General features: G+C 56.6%; 1 protein-coding gene across 4 annotated transcripts in view; it reads left to right on the forward strand.

Annotated features, from left to right (window-relative positions):
- AUTS2 (activator of transcription and developmental regulator AUTS2) overlaps positions 1-15,020 on the forward strand; it is a 1,069,563-nt gene that overhangs the window by 890,910 nt on the left and 163,633 nt on the right. The window lies entirely within an intron of this gene.

The following is a 15,020-nucleotide window of genomic DNA, read 5'->3' on the forward strand; positions in this document are numbered from 1 at the left end:
AACCGAACCTTCCACGGGTGTAAAAAAGACTGGACAGTCAGTTCTCTTGCATCTCCGTTCTGGCAATCTTCTGCTATGGTACAGCTGGCTCTTTTTTTTTTTTAAGCCCTTGTATCTTACATTGTTCCTGCGGTTCAAACATGTCTGTCTTAAAGTCCCCTGTTCCGTTTTTTTTTTTTTTTTTTTAATCCCTTGGTCAAGGCGGGGCCCAAAGTGAGCTTTGGCGGGTGCATGGCAACATTTGCTTTCACCCAGAATGATGCAACCAGAGTTCTGGGGCTTGTCGTGCCCAACCCCAACCCGCTCCTTGGACCGCGGAGGCCCACGACACGCATGGAGTAGTTTTCTCCAAGTCGCGCGTCTGGTTGTCAGCAGAGGGAACACATTATGTCGTTCTCTGTTTTCATCCAAGGAAGGAAGGTCCCGAGTGAATGGGATTTGACAAAGGTGGGGGTTTTCTTCACGGTCATCACTAGAGGAAGGCACAGTGTCGTGATGGGGAAGTGGCAGGAAAGGCCCATCTTTTCGGCCTTTTTGAGACCCGTACCCCTCCCCCACCTCTTCTTGCCTGGGCTCCCCCTTCCCCCACCCACCCGGGCCTCATCAAGCAGAGTATAGAGGGAGCTGCAGAGGGCTTCCTCCAGGGTCCTCCAGGCCCGCATTCCCAAGCTGGTCAACCGCACGTGGAAAACACACAGGTTCAAGTGCGTGCTCTGGCTTTAAATGACCCAGTCTTCCCACTGCGCTGCCCCAAGACACAGGAAGGTCAGCAAAAGGGGAAAGGAAAAATACCGCTGGTGTTCCCCCCGGGGGGGCAACTCGAGACTTGCCACTTCCCAGGACTCCAGGTTGTAGACGCCTTTTCATCGGGCGGAGAGCTGCGGCGCGTGTAGAATGGCGGGTTTTGTTACCGGATCCCTGTTGGCCTGCCTTCTTTATGGTTCCTCGAGGCTCTCAGAAACCCCCTCTGTTTTGACTCGACCCGCTGCAGGGCTAGAGGTGTTTGCACAGCGAGCCCCTTCCCTATGACCAGGAACTCTGTTTACCTCCGTTCAAATTGTCCCACCATGTTGCTGCCTTACCAAAAAAAAAAAAAAAAAAAAAAAAGTGTTGTATATATAACCTTGATTAGGTCCCCATAAAGTGAATTTATAACGACTCCCTCGTGAGCTTAGCAAAAGTATGTCTAGACAATTTTTTCTGGCTTTCCCTCCCAAACCTCTTTGGGTTAAAAATAGGGAAGGATTTGTTTTAATACAGTGTAGTACTGTATCTTTAACCTTTTGTCCAAACGCATACTGCCTGTTGGAAGTTTTATTTAGGGAAAGTGCGTAACATAGAAAGCAGCTCACTCAGACCCCGAGACTGTCCCTGGCTGGTCTTCTTGCTGCCAGCGGCTCAGCCAAGTCTCCAGAAGTGTTTTCCAGGAAGCTTCGATGGAGGGAAGCACTTAATTATTATCCAAATTTTTCCCTTTAGTTAAGTCTTATGGTAAGATATCCCAGAGATTATATTTTTAGCAACCGCTTTAAAGAGACTGGGGAGATTAATTTAAAATTGATAATCGCATGACAGCACCACAGTTTAACAAGCCCGAGGTCGGCCTTGTGGAGCGGCCTGCTCTCAGGGGACTCTGGTCCAATTCTCTCTGCTGCCAGTTGAAATCAGGAATCACAACCACAGTGATTAGCAGTGAATTCCCTGATCTCCGTGCCCCAGGCAGACGGAGAGGGGGCCTGTTTTCGAGGTGGCCAGTGGTTAACCCTTGCGTGGGAGAGGTGACAGGCAGGGGTATGATTCCTGGGTAGGAGATGGGGCCTGGTGACATCTGTCTTTGGGAAAAGGGCCCAGATGGGCATCGTCAGATCCGGGAGCCACGGCTCTGGGTGGGGAGTGACGGTGAATAGAGGCCGAAGGGACCTGTCCTCTAGCTACCACAACCGCGGCCACCTTTACCTGCGTAGTTCAGAGGCCTCCAGAGGGCCCTGCTTTCCTGGCTGCCCAGAAGCTTTGTCAAGCTGGGAGAGTCATTCTTTGTAGAGGGAAGCAGAACAGCCTGCGTTCGGCCCCTCTCCCAGCTCTCTGTCTGTCTTTAAAAAATGGCCTCTGGCTACCAAGTGGCCGATTATGGATAGGACTGTAGAGTGGCAGTAAGCGGTGTTAATGAGCTGCAGGATATCAGGCACAAAAAAAAGAAAATATTTTCCCTGCGGGCCAAACAAAATTAATTTTAAAAATTAATGTAAACCTCGAATGCTGCAAGTGCGTCCATTAAATTCTAGGACTGTGACATGTACAGTGCGATATTTTTGCTATTGAATTTGTTATCTAAGAGGTGTTCATTGTTTGTTACGGTGTGAAAAGCTGTTTTCCTCCAGATAAGCTTGTTCATTAGTAAACTGGATCCCTGCCACTCCCCTGTTTCTTTGCTCTGAAGCAATGCCGTGTAGCATAAATGCAGACAGCCGCTCTGCTTTTAATATCAGAAATGTAAATCAGCAGCGTCCAGCCTGGTTTTAAATGGCTTCAGTCTTTCTCAGGATGAAATCTGGGGGAAAAATTCTTCTCTCTGCTGCTTCTGACACCGCCGGGTTGGCAGACCAGCCCTGAAAGAGGCTGATAATTATTAAACAAAGTATCTTGTTTCCCACGGAGGTCTCGGGATCGCTCTGTCATTAGACTGGATTTATTTCTAGGGTTTCATTCACGCTGTGACAGTTTGGGATTGATAAATCCCGTGTTTTAATTTCAGGCAGAAATGAAACTGGTCAAATGCAATTTGGGAGGGAACGAGCCTTGATAAACCGGCCGTGCGTCTTAATGCCTAGACACGGAGCCGGGATGAGGAAGGCATCTTGGGGGATGCGCGCGGAGCCCTCGGCCAAAGCAGGGAGCTCCAGCGAGCCAGGCTGGGAGGCTGTATGGAGACAGGCCCTGGGAAGGCCAGGCTGGGGGCTCTACGCAGAGCCCCTCTACGAATGACATGTCACTGTTTGGGTTTGTGAGCCCTGGTCTCGGCCAGGTCCCACGTCCCACTCAGCCAATCCAGAGAGCCAGATGTGTGCCGCCACGTGATGGCAGACTTCCGTGCCTTCGGTTCCGTCACCCTCAGCCCTGCACCCCGTGCTCTGCTTTTGAAAGTGTCCAAGAAGCTCGGGGTCAGATCTTTTTTTCCTTCAGAGGGAAGGTAAACCGACTGATTCCTCTGATACTCTTTTTGGGTCCCACTTACTTACTTAGCAAATACCAAATTCAGCATAATTTCAGATCGGACGGGTGCACCAGTAGTACCTGGTTGAGAGCAGAGAGACAACCTGATCGCAGTAAAGCTGATTTCCCTAGAAGAGGATGGTCACGATGCCGTGTGAAAAAGCACTTGGAGAGCCCTGACCGGTCAGCTTTCGGTGGTCCTGTGAGGGGCCGCCTGTCCCTGCCCCAGTGTGCAAACCGCCAGACTGACCCACGGGAAGGACGCCCTGTCCTCTGCAGGGCTCCATGGCTTCCCGTGGGACGGCTGCTATCCACAGGGCCATGTGCGCCACAACACGGGCAACACAAGTGGTGTTCAGAGGCCCCTCCGCCTTCCAGACTCTGCATTTCATTAACAAGGAAACCGGGGGTCCCGGTAATGGCTTGCTGCTAAAAAAGGAGAAAAAGAAAAAAAGAAAAGGCGGAAGCTAACTGACTCACTCTGAGGCACCCATCGGAAACGTACGAAGGCCTCTGACTGGTCGTGCTCATCGCATGCCTTAAGGCAGGTGCTGATCTGCCGCCCCGACAGGACCCTGCGTCCCGGTTTGCCTGGGGCTGTCCTGCCTTCCACACGGCACAGTTAACAGCACCCCCTCCGCTCCTCGAAACAACTCAGTGTGAAAGTGACACGATGTGGTCACCCTAGCCGTCACCCGCGACCTACCCAGTTCCTTCAAGGCAATTTACAGGCTGAAATGGCCCCATGAGTCAAAATCTTGCGTGGCGCTTATAGGGTGCAGAGGGAACAAAACCACTGAAATTAAGTTCTGAGAAGTGCAGAACAATACCGCACGATTTTAGCAAAGATAGAAGTACCACACGATGCGTGACAAATCATTAGATTAGCGAGCGCGTCGCTCCATGAAGAGGTTTTCAAAATACGTATTTCAGCTGGGTGGAGGCCAGGTTTTCCTTACATATGTTCTTATATTATCCTTCATTTTTTTTGTAGGCAGAAGTATTTCATGACTTTAATAGTTTCCAAGACAGTCATGATTAGGTCCGTGGGGGCATGACTGCCTGTAAGGTCGCATGTGTGTGCAGCGAAGGGTGTACGATATTCAGGGGCAAGCATTTCAAGACTCGCTGTTGGCTTCTGGAGATGAGGGTGCCACGCGCAGGGATTAGGCTCCGCGTTTTGACCTCAGGGAGGACACTGACACGCAGGGGCTCCAGGAAGGGGCGTGATGTGCCCAGCCCAGGCCCCTGCTCCGGGACCTAGCGCCCTGGAAACTGGGGCTTGCGTCCGCGGTGGGACGGAGAAGCCGTTTGCTTCTGGTGGGTTTGCCTCTGGAGACTCGGCCGCTCAGGCACATTCAGTGTGCAGTCATGACGTGTCCCCGAGGTCAGCACTTAACCCGCAGATTTTCACAGTGGTATTTCCTTCTCTCCAGCACTGGAAAGATCCGATCCTTTCTGTCCAGCCGTTCGCCGTCGACAGAGGGAGGTGCACCAAGGGAAAAGCGCATTCTTAGTGGGGCGAAGCCTCCCAGGGGCGGGCAGGGGGTGGGGACCAGCGGCCACTGGCCACATGCTAGCATCCGCTGGAGAACTCCATGCCGGCCCAAAGGACTGTGTCGAAATCTGAGGGAATCCACCTGCCATAATCTCAAGGAAGCGTTCCACGTGTGCAGGAGACTGCATTTTCAGGCTTGAACCGTCCCTGCAAACATGCAGGGACCATGACGTCAAGACCATCTCGTCCGGATCTCAGCATGTCCGGCTTCCAGACACTGTGCTGCTAGGCCAAGGAAGGACCTGCTCACCCTCCCCCCGTGACTTCTCATCTTTACCGTTGGTGTTATCTTCAAGCGTATTCCCAGAATTTCTGTCCCAAGCAGGTGTCGGCATAGTTCCAGCCAAACGGACAAGCTTCTGAAAGCGGCCAGAGGGAGTAAGTCGGCCCCCAGAAAGAGCAGGGACGTTCCTCGTGGGCATGGATTTTTCTAGACATATCAGACCTGAGAACAGAGAGGCATGAGAACGTGGGCTCGGGCCCAAGGACACATCTTCCCATAGCCACGGTGCCAACTGTTGGCACTCTCTCCCGCGGGCAGTTGGTTCTTGGCCGGTCAGTGATGATTTGGTTCGGACATTCTACTTTTGGTCGTTTACACGGGGCTTGGACTCACAGCCCTGAGATCCAGACCCGAGCTGAGAGGCGGATGTTTGACCGACTGAGCCACCAGGGCGCCCTGTGCTTCCGGGCACCTGGTCTAGTGACCTGCATACAGCCAGTGATGGATACCAGCCTCTTCACGGAGACGGCAATGGCTCACCTTTGCGGAGGGCACCCCGCACCCCTGCCCTTTGGTACAACGCTCGATACCATTTTCAGCTCTTACCCCACAGCCAGCTGTCAAAGCGATAATTTGGATCAGCATGTGAAATTGCTGTTTTTTATATGTCGAAAGCGGTCTGATACCGGCAACTTGACATGCTTCAGTATTAATAATCTTCTGTATCGGTCTCACGGACACCGCAGTTCAGACATGGGAACTCGCTCAAAGGCAGGCCAGCTGCAGGTGACGGAGCCGGACGGGAGGCGGGCAGTCCGGCCGCGGACCTTGGCACCGCCCCTGCCACAGGCCGCCTCCTCCTTGGGTGGAAGACGAAGGCAGGTTTTCATGGCTTAGGTGTTCACATCTGTCCTTCCGCACCTCAGCCAGCTTCGAGATCAAAGACGGCTGGCCCAATGAATCAAATGTTTCCCGGAGCCTTGGGTTACACTCACGATGCTCGGTTTGAAAAGGACGGTATGTAGCAAGCACACCAGAAACCTGAAGATGGAAAATCTCTCTTTACAATCTCTGGTCTTCTCTCCAGCAAAGAAAGAAATCGGTGTGGTGCCGGCAGAGGTGTTCTCAGCGGGACCTGGTCCATTCAATGAAAGACTCCCATGCTGAGCCAATCAAGAGAGACCTGGACAGAAATCAGACTCTTTCCTGCCCTGGAAACCCATGCCTCGAATCTGTAATTCATCTGTTAAATCAAGTGTGCAGCCGGTGGTTTAGCACAGAGGGGGACGGCAGAGAAGGGAAGAGAGAGGGACAGAAGCTGCGGCACTTGAATTTCTAGCATCAGAGCGAAGTTAGGAAAAAGACACAGGGCTGTGATAGCTTCTTGGACCTTCTGTTTCCAGCAAAGAGAAACCAGCAGGAAAGATTTTGGAGAGCTGATGAGCCGGCGGAGGCGTTAGAACAGGGACCCCGGGGGCCGGATGAAGCACGGTTCTGCCCGTGCCTTTCAGCGAGACTGAATAAAGTTTAGGGTTTTGTTGTTTTTTTTTTTTTTTAAGGGACTTGTAGCCATTTTTAAACTTTCATTTTTCGTAATGTCACAGATAATCTTTTCATCTATTATCTGCTGGCTCTTTTCGGAGAGGCATTTGCATCAAATAGTACAGTGCCGATCATGACTGTCTCTAGCGGGGGAAGCGGCTGGAAATGAAAGGTTATTCACTCCCTCTGCTTTCCCTGGCTTTGTTCTTGATTCTTGCACAGTGTTTTTTTACATCTGAATTCGGGTATTTCTGGACTTTTTCTTTAGAAGCCCTTCCATTCTGAGATCTAAGCGTATCCAGACTCCACTCTGTGTAGCAGGGGTTACAAAAGCTTGTGTTCCCTGAAAGTGAAGCATCCACTTTGAAACATGTGTTAGGTACCCCGTGTCCCCCAGAATCCCTCTGGGGCGTTTCCCATGGAGGCAGCGCGGTGGTCCCTGGCACTGGCCTCTGGAGGTGGGGGTAGAGCATGGCCTTTTAAGCGTGCACTGCCGGGCGCAGCTGGGCTGTCCGCTCCTCCCGCCGCGAGGGGAAAGGGTCCGGGGGTGGATTCTTCCAGCCCTTCTGCCACGTGGGGAAGAGCAGACCTGAGCTTGCCCAGCAGGAGAGGTGGGGCCGCGTGTGGAGCTCGTTTCCTGAGCACGCTGGGAACCAGGTTGTCGCCTGGGCTCGCAGGAAGAGGAATCCAGAAAAGCCCATTTGTTTGCAAGAGCACATTGCGGGAGCCAGGGCTAGGAGGGTGGTGAAGAATGGCCTAGAAAGTCATGGAGCCATGACTGAGAGTTGCTGTTCAGCTTCTGTTCTTTGTCCCCCACAAGCTCCAGGGGGATCCCGGGAGGGACCCGAGGGACTCTCAGGCCTGTGGGGCAAAACCTCTCAAGGAAGCAGCTTCGTCTTGCCCTCCGGCTTCCTCCTCCGCGGCTCTCCTCCGGAACCTTCCACCATTCCCTCCCACAGAGCCTAGAAACCTCTTTGCCTCTCCGGAAAGAGTGAGTCTGCAGAGTCACCACAATTGATGTGTTCAAACTGTGCACTGACCTTGGTCGCACCCAGCTGCGCTCGGGTGCGCGGTGACCTCACGGCACGGTGGCCGGGGGCGTGCTTGTGCGTGTCTGCACCCACAGAGTCCCTAACGCAGGGAGCCCCTGGACCCGGAGAAGTTCTTCGTGGCTTTTGAGCGCCTCTGTCAACGACTGCGCTGGCCCTCAAGACGGGGGCAGGGTGCATGCGGAGTGCATTTGCCCCATAGGACACCCAAACCCGGGGAGGTCAAAGCCAAGGTCATGGGGCCGGTGGCTGAGAGAGCCTCAGCACTTGGGTCTCTCCGAGTGGGAAGGGCTCTTTCTAACCGCCTCCTGCCTACCTCAGGTGCCACTTCCTGGGGAGCACGCTGTGCCTTTCGTGTAGGGACTCCCGAGCCACACCACAGTGAGCGCAGCCCCCTGCGGATTCGTTTTCAAGAGAACGGCAGCGCTGTCTGTCGGCCTCATAAGGTCGTTGCCTCGTCCCCCGAGCTTGTCCGGACCTTTGAGCCAGTCATCCTAGTTGTACATTTGTATGACCGAAAAGAGGTTTCTGTGAAGTCGTAAATATTCTAGAGCGCTTATGACCCAGTACACGAAGGCATTCCCTCCCTGGGCGTGGCGCGCTGGCCGTGCTGTGGTCCCTGAGCGCCAACCCAGCGGAGCCGAGTTCCCGGCTGTAACACACAGACACCGTCGCCGTGAATGTGAAACCCTCCCCGTAACCAAACTCCATCTGCAGCGCGTGGTTTTCCCGACCGGCCGCGGCTCTTCTGGAAAGCTCCGTGACCTCAGTTCGTTGTACAGGTACCTGCGTATGCATGCGACACTCGTACTAAGGAAGAAGGCCCGCGTGACCGCTTTTATTTAACTGGCTTCAGAGTTAGAGGGAATCGTGGTTACGGTTCCCTTGTCGCGTGGACTTGCACCGTGTGGCCGGCGCGCGCCGAGCTTACCTCGTCCCAGCCCGCCTCCCGCCGTGGCTGGGGCAGATGTTTCTGCTTCTCTAGGACTCAGAAGAAAGCAATGCTGGCGCCCGCCCTGCCCGCCCCACTGCCTGGGGGAACCGGATAAAGAGCCCCAGGGCGAATGAGGAAGAGCGGGCACCCCTGGATGTGACCTCTTGCCGGGCTCACTGGATGCGCTATGCCAGACCTGATCTATGGTGCCCGCTTAGAAGTCTTCGCTTCAGAGGACGTGCCGTGCCCCTTTGCCAGTGGGGAGGGGGGTGGGAGTTCGAGAGCCACAGCAGCCCACTCTTTACAGGAGGCCTTGCTCCCTGGGGACAGGATGACCCATGTGCTGTGGAAGTGCCTGGTGCCTTTGCCCTTGTTCCCCTCTGGCCCCGACCCGGCTGCCAGGCCAATGACCCGACAGCCCTCAGTGTGGTGGGCACTGCGGCCGGCACGGCTCTCGAAACGGTGCAGCTGCGAGACGTGTAGAAACAGACCTCTTGGCCTCCTGGGAGGTTCAAGGGTCCCTGCCTGGCTGGGCCCTCCAGAGGGATTCTAGTCTGTAAAATAAGAACCACTAAAATTGATGCGGGTTTCAGGGCGCCTGGGTGGCCCCGTCGGCTGAACGTCTGACTCTTGATTTCAGTTCAGGTTATGATCTCAGGGGTGGGATGGAGCCCTGTGTCGGGGCTCTGTGCTCAGCAGGGAGTCTGCTTGCGATTCCTTCCCTCTGCCCGTCCCCCTGCTCACGTACTCTGCTCTCATTCTCACTCTAAAAAAAATCTAAAAAAATAAAAAAAAAAAAAGATGCAGGTTTCAAATGTAAGACATAGCTCATTGATAAAATTTAGAAAACTCAACACGTATTAAGAAATATTCACAAATGCCATCAAGATAGCTTACATGTTTGTGTTTTTACTCCATGTGAACCACAGTGTCATCCGTAGCGTTACCTTGAGGGATGTGGTCCGGGAGCCAAACTGCCTGGGCTTAAATCCGCCTCCACCACTGGTTAACTCCATGACCTTGGACGTGCTTCTTGACCTGTTTCTAATTCCACTGTCTCGCCTGTGAACTGGGGGCAACAGTACCACTTTGCAGGGGTGCTCCAAGGCACGAACACAAAAAAACACCAAGAATAGTGCTTCCCAGCATGCGCTAAGCACGGAGTGATCTAAGTCGGTCATCTTTCTTTTTCCTGAAACGTGTTTTATTAAATGAGAACATAGTATTTGACAAGTGAAAGACCCCTGACTCCATGAAGTCACGCACTGAGCCTGGACCATCACCCCTGCACGACCCACCCCTTCTACCCTCATCCCGGCAGGGATGTAGGCACCACCCAGAACGCCGACATGGGAGCCATGTTCCAGCTGAGCCGCCTGCCTCACCATTCACGCCAGGGCCAGATTCTAGCCCGGTGACTCTGGCATCGGAGACCCACGTCCAGGACAGTCGGGGGCACATCCCTTCATGAGTGGAGGTCATGGCGCGGGGCTTCAGCAAGCCCTGTGTCTTTTCAGCAACGCCTGGTTTTTCTCCCCAAGATACAAAGTGCTGTTTAGTCCCCACCAAACCCAGGACAGCGAGTGAGGACCTGCCCTTCCCACTGAGTGGGTGGGAGAGCCGAGTCCCGTGGGCGGGATCGGACTGCAGGGCCCCTGGGGGGGGGGGCGGGGGCAGGGGAGGCTGGTGCCCCACATGTCAGGGTCTCTCCACAGTAATGTCTGGCCGCTTTTAAATCTTTCCCCATGACTCTGGAGGAGAATAGCCAAGCCTTTGCCTCAGAGCAGAAGGCCTGGCTCAGCACGGGCCCCAGAGCTGGCACAGCACACGACGGGCCCAGCAACCCTCGCTCCTCTGACCTCTTCCATGGGGATGAGGAGAAGACGGGGTCAGGCCAGTGATCTTGCAGTTAGATGAGGAAAACAAAACAAGACGCTGGCGTGCCCGCGTCTCCTCACACCCTGCCAAGCAGAGGTCCAGCTGTGGCTGAGACCCGCATCTCCAGCACGTGCGCACCAGAATGCCCTGGCAGACTGCGGGCCCACGCCCCTGGAGTTTCTGACTAAGCAGGTCTGCGGTCGCGTCTAAGGATTAGAATTTCTAACAAGTTCCCAGATGGCGCTGGTGCAGCGATCCCACCTGGAGAACTGGACTCTGAGAGCCAGCCTGGGGAGCGGGCCTTGATCCTCGCTCGGGAGCACAGCAGGTTGGTTCCGACGCCGAGCTCTGCACATTCCAGTTCCAGACACGAGGCGGCCAGGCCTGAAGCCCTTCCTTACGTCCTGCGTTCGGGGACCACGGAGAGAGGCTTCAGCGAGAGCTCTCTGGTCCTGGGCCCCGGGGAAAGCTTTCTCCAGCTTGCGGCTTCTGTCTACCCCCATGTTGATGCTTTCCTTCCATTTCTGTGGAGGGAGGTTGCAAAGCCCAGGCAGGAGACAAGGAGCAGAATGGGTGCGGGGAGAGGGTGAGCGCAGTCACTTTGGCGAGGGATAAACCTGTCCTTGGTGAAGGCCATGGAGGTGTTGTGGCTGAGACTCAGTACCAGGGTAAGGGGGAGGCTGGGGTCCCGTGCCCGCCCTGTCACTCACCGGCCCAGGGCCAAAGAGGTTGCCAAGCCTCGGTTCCTAACGCGGAAGCCGGAGATCCTGAGCTCTGGCTTCAGCGCTCTGGTGTGGGCGCCCGGCCCGCGTGCGTCCGGGCCCTGAGGTGCATCCTTGGGCACGTCCCCAAGGTCAGGGCGCTCTGCAGGAAGGCGGCGTCCAGGGCGGCCCGGGGTTCTTGAGAAATGCTTGGGAGGCGGCGGGCGGCTGCCCAGCCGCTCTCCACCCGCTGGGCTCCCGAGTCACCGTGTCCTTCGGTCTTCGATGCCCGGCCTGCCCCGGGAGGTCAGAGGAAGGGCTTCCCTCGGAATCTCTTCTGGCTGCAGATGCCTGAGCCCGTCGTCCGCCGGGGACTCAAACGCGGCTGTGACGTGTCCACCCTCGAGCAAGGCGCGGCTCCCGCGCGCCACGGGTCTGGGCGGGTGGGGCGGGCCCGTGGCTCCCGGCACCGACGACCGCCCTGCCGCGCCGCCCCAAGTCTGCGACCGCCTCGGGGCCGTCCTGGCTCGCCGGGCCCCGCCGCAGCCGGTCCCTCCCGGCCGGGCCGCCCGGACATCCGCATGGGCGCGCGCGCCGCCCCGGCGGCCCCCAGACCCGGACCCGCGCCGGCACGCCCGGGCTCGCGGCGCAGCCAATCGGCGCGCGCGGCGGCGCCTCCCCCGGGCCGGGCATAAATCGTCGAGTGTCCCCCGCGCGGGCTCCACTCTTCCGGGCTAATTAGCCGAGCCGCGGCCGAGCCGCGCCCAGCTCGCGGGCGGTGCGCGGGGCCGGGCCGGGCCGGGCGGGGGTGCGCGCAGCGCGGCGGGGCCGCCCTCCAGCACCGCTCCCGGGCGCCGTCCCCGCTCGGCCGCTCGGCGCGCGGGCCCCGCCTCGGAACCGGCACCTGCGGACGCCGGCGCGCCGCCCCAGGACCGTGGGCTCGGCCCCCGCGGCCGCGATGCCGCCGCCCGCCCGCGGACCCCGGAGGCGCCCGCCGCGCGCGCCCTGACCCTGGGCGGCTGGAGACCGCGCCGCGCTCTCGTTCTCGGCTCCAGCTCGGCCCGGGCTGCGGGACCCTCCGGCTCCTGCGCGCGCCCTTCCTTGCGGGGGGTGCCCCGTGGGTCCGGCGCCCGGAGCGCGCCCCGCGGACACCGGCCCTGAGAAGCCCCGCCTGGACCCGCGCGCGCCGGGACCGGCCCCGCGGCCGCCGCCACCCCGCCTCGGAGTCCGCCTCCCTCCGACGGAGCCGCCGCGTCCGGGGCAGGACCCGCGGTCGGAGGGGCCGCGCTAGCCGGCAAGCGGGAGCGGCCGGGAGCCCCGCGAACCGACGTCCGTCGGCTGGTCCGGTGCCATCACGGGCAGGTAATGGTCCGGTTCCGCGCTGGAACGCCGAGTTTCGGTCGTCGTGGCGCGCTTATTTCTCGGGGCAGCCGTGGGGCAGGGATGAAGTCACCCGGGGGGGGGGGGTAGAAACCCACCAAGTGGGTAGGTAGAGGGTGACCTGACCTACAGGCGGGCGCCCTGCCCAAGTGTGGTGACCTTAGATGAGTTTCCCACAAAGGCACTTGCCAGTTTGGCTCAAGCAGGACTTTGTTCTGGCTGCTGATTCCTGTCTGAGACGGATCGGAACGGCTTAGACGGTGAGGTCACCTCGGGCCGGGCACACGACATCAGGTTGTTCCAAAGTCGTCAGAAGCCAGCACTGCCGCACTGTAGGATCAGCCTGTAGGATCAGCCTGGTTTCGTGCTTTCTGAGGCTGTGTTTTCCGCATTCCCCGAGAAGGACACGAGCCGGTGGTTTGAGAGTGTTCTGCTGTCTGGGCTTTCCGTCTCAAAAGTCCCAGGATCGGGCGGGTGAGCCGTTGCAGTGTGAGAGCCGGAGGTGCCCGCCGAGCCTCCGGAGGTGCCCGCCGCAGAGTGAGTGTGTCGGCGCGGAGTCTGAGAACGAATCTGTTCTTATGAAGATGTCCTTTTCTCCTTGCTGCTGTGTTGTTTCCGGGGCTATACTGTTCTCATGGAATTGTTCCCCTTGTGGGACGCGGTGAAACTGGAGAGAAATCCCTTCTCAGAGGATCATTCTCCTGGTTTGTTTTATTTTATTTACTTATTTTTTGGGTGTAGGCTTCTGGGAACCCTTTTAACCCTGCGATGGGATGTCTGTGTTTATTTCCGTAAGAGTCTCCAGCAGATTTGGAAATTACTAGGTTTTGCGTATACTGGTGAAGAAGGAGCACTTCAAATAATAATATTTATTTGTACCTTGGCTTCTTTTTCTTGCTGACGCACAGTCTGGGGTTCTCAACAGGAGGAGCAGGGGCTACGTGCGCCCGGGAGCCCCTCTGCTGCAGAGTGGGGTCTGGGAGTGCCAGTACAGGTGCATTGCACTGCGGAGGAGACAGCAAGCCACAACGGAGAGCAGCGGCTCTTCCGTCCTGCGTCGGTTCCCGAGTTCACAGAGCACTTTGGGAGCTGTCCTTAATGAGGGAAAGCAGGTCTGGAAGACATTTGCTGGACGTGTGCCTCTCCGCCTCAGCCCTTCCCCGTGCCTGGAGCTTTGAGGCCTTCCCTTTACTCTGGTTTTTCCTTTGTCTCCCAGCCCTGTTTTGTCATTGTTGCAAACACCTACACTGGCATCTTCTGGAACCACTTCCTGGCTCGCTCCAGTGGCTTGCTGCTGCCTTTTTGCGTTCTGCCCAAGGCTCGGCAGACTCCCTTTTATTTTTCATGGAATTGTACAGTCGGGCAGATTCTTAAAAACACGCAGCACGGGGCGGGGTGGGGCAACTCTGCAACGTGTACCATTCAAGAACTACAAACTGCTAAGTTTCAAAACTTTCCTGGGAGTTCGTTGTTAAAGACCACAGCATCGTGGGGTCTGTTTTCGCTGACCATCCGCAGTTCCTGCGGCCTGTTGCTGGCTGTTAGAATAGATCCATGATGGCAGTAGAGGGTCACGGATGGCCATTCTCTGAGAAATGCTCAGCCCCAGCTTCTTTTCCTGACCGCTGGGTGTCTGCTCTGTTGCCGTGAACATTGCCTTGCTCGATAACATCTGTGAGACCGAATTCCCAATTCCTTTTTTGTTTGTTTGTTTTTGTGACCTGCTGGGAGTGTGGCACCCATGCAGCCCTCTACCATCAGCCTGAACAGGTAGAAAACCAAAAGGCAAGTTTCGGAGCTCCCGGAAAGTTAGGAACAGGTGGAGGTCAGAAACAGAGTCCCACCTCCTAATGAAATGATCCAAGTTGGAAACAAGATGCCAACTGGCCCGTAGGCTCTCTTACACCTAGTTTGGGGACAAAAAGCATTGGGAAACGTGGCAGACGTGACCCCTGCCTCTACATTTTTCTAATGCCCTTCCCACTCAGTCTCCTGTTCGGCACATAGGCTGGGTCGCAGGTACCCGTCCGCACTTGTCTGCCGGTTGCATCATGCGGATTAATCATTTCTGCCCAGGTCCCGCCCTGCAGCCGGGCTGTCACAATAGAGCGGAGGGAGAGAAAGTAACACTCAAGTTGGTCTTGGCCCCTGGCCCAGGGGATTAGCTCCTCAAAGTGCCCGAAAGGCCTGCTTGAAACACACTCACCTGTGACCCAGTTCCTTGGCCTGGATCTCAAGGGCAGGATGATGTCTGCCTTTTTGGACCTATAAAATGAGATCTCTTTCCCTGTTCACATTTGACTTGTTGGCTCCCAGGGTCTTCCCAGCATGGAATCAGGAGAGTGTTTCAAGGAGCTTGTTAGAAATGCTAAAGGATGGGGCGCCTGGGTGGCTCAGTGGGTTAAGCCTCTGCCTTCAGCTCAGGTCATGATCTCATGATCTCAGGGTCCTGGGATCGAGCCCCGCATCAGGCTCTCTGGTCGGCGGAGAGCCTGCTTCCCCCTCTCTCTCTGTTGCCTCTCTGCCTACTTTAGCACGGTTCCCA

Source organism: Mustela nigripes, chromosome 11 (genome assembly GCF_022355385.1).
Source record: "Mustela nigripes isolate SB6536 chromosome 11, MUSNIG.SB6536, whole genome shotgun sequence".
Classification (NCBI taxonomy): Eukaryota; Metazoa; Chordata; class Mammalia; order Carnivora; family Mustelidae; genus Mustela; species Mustela nigripes.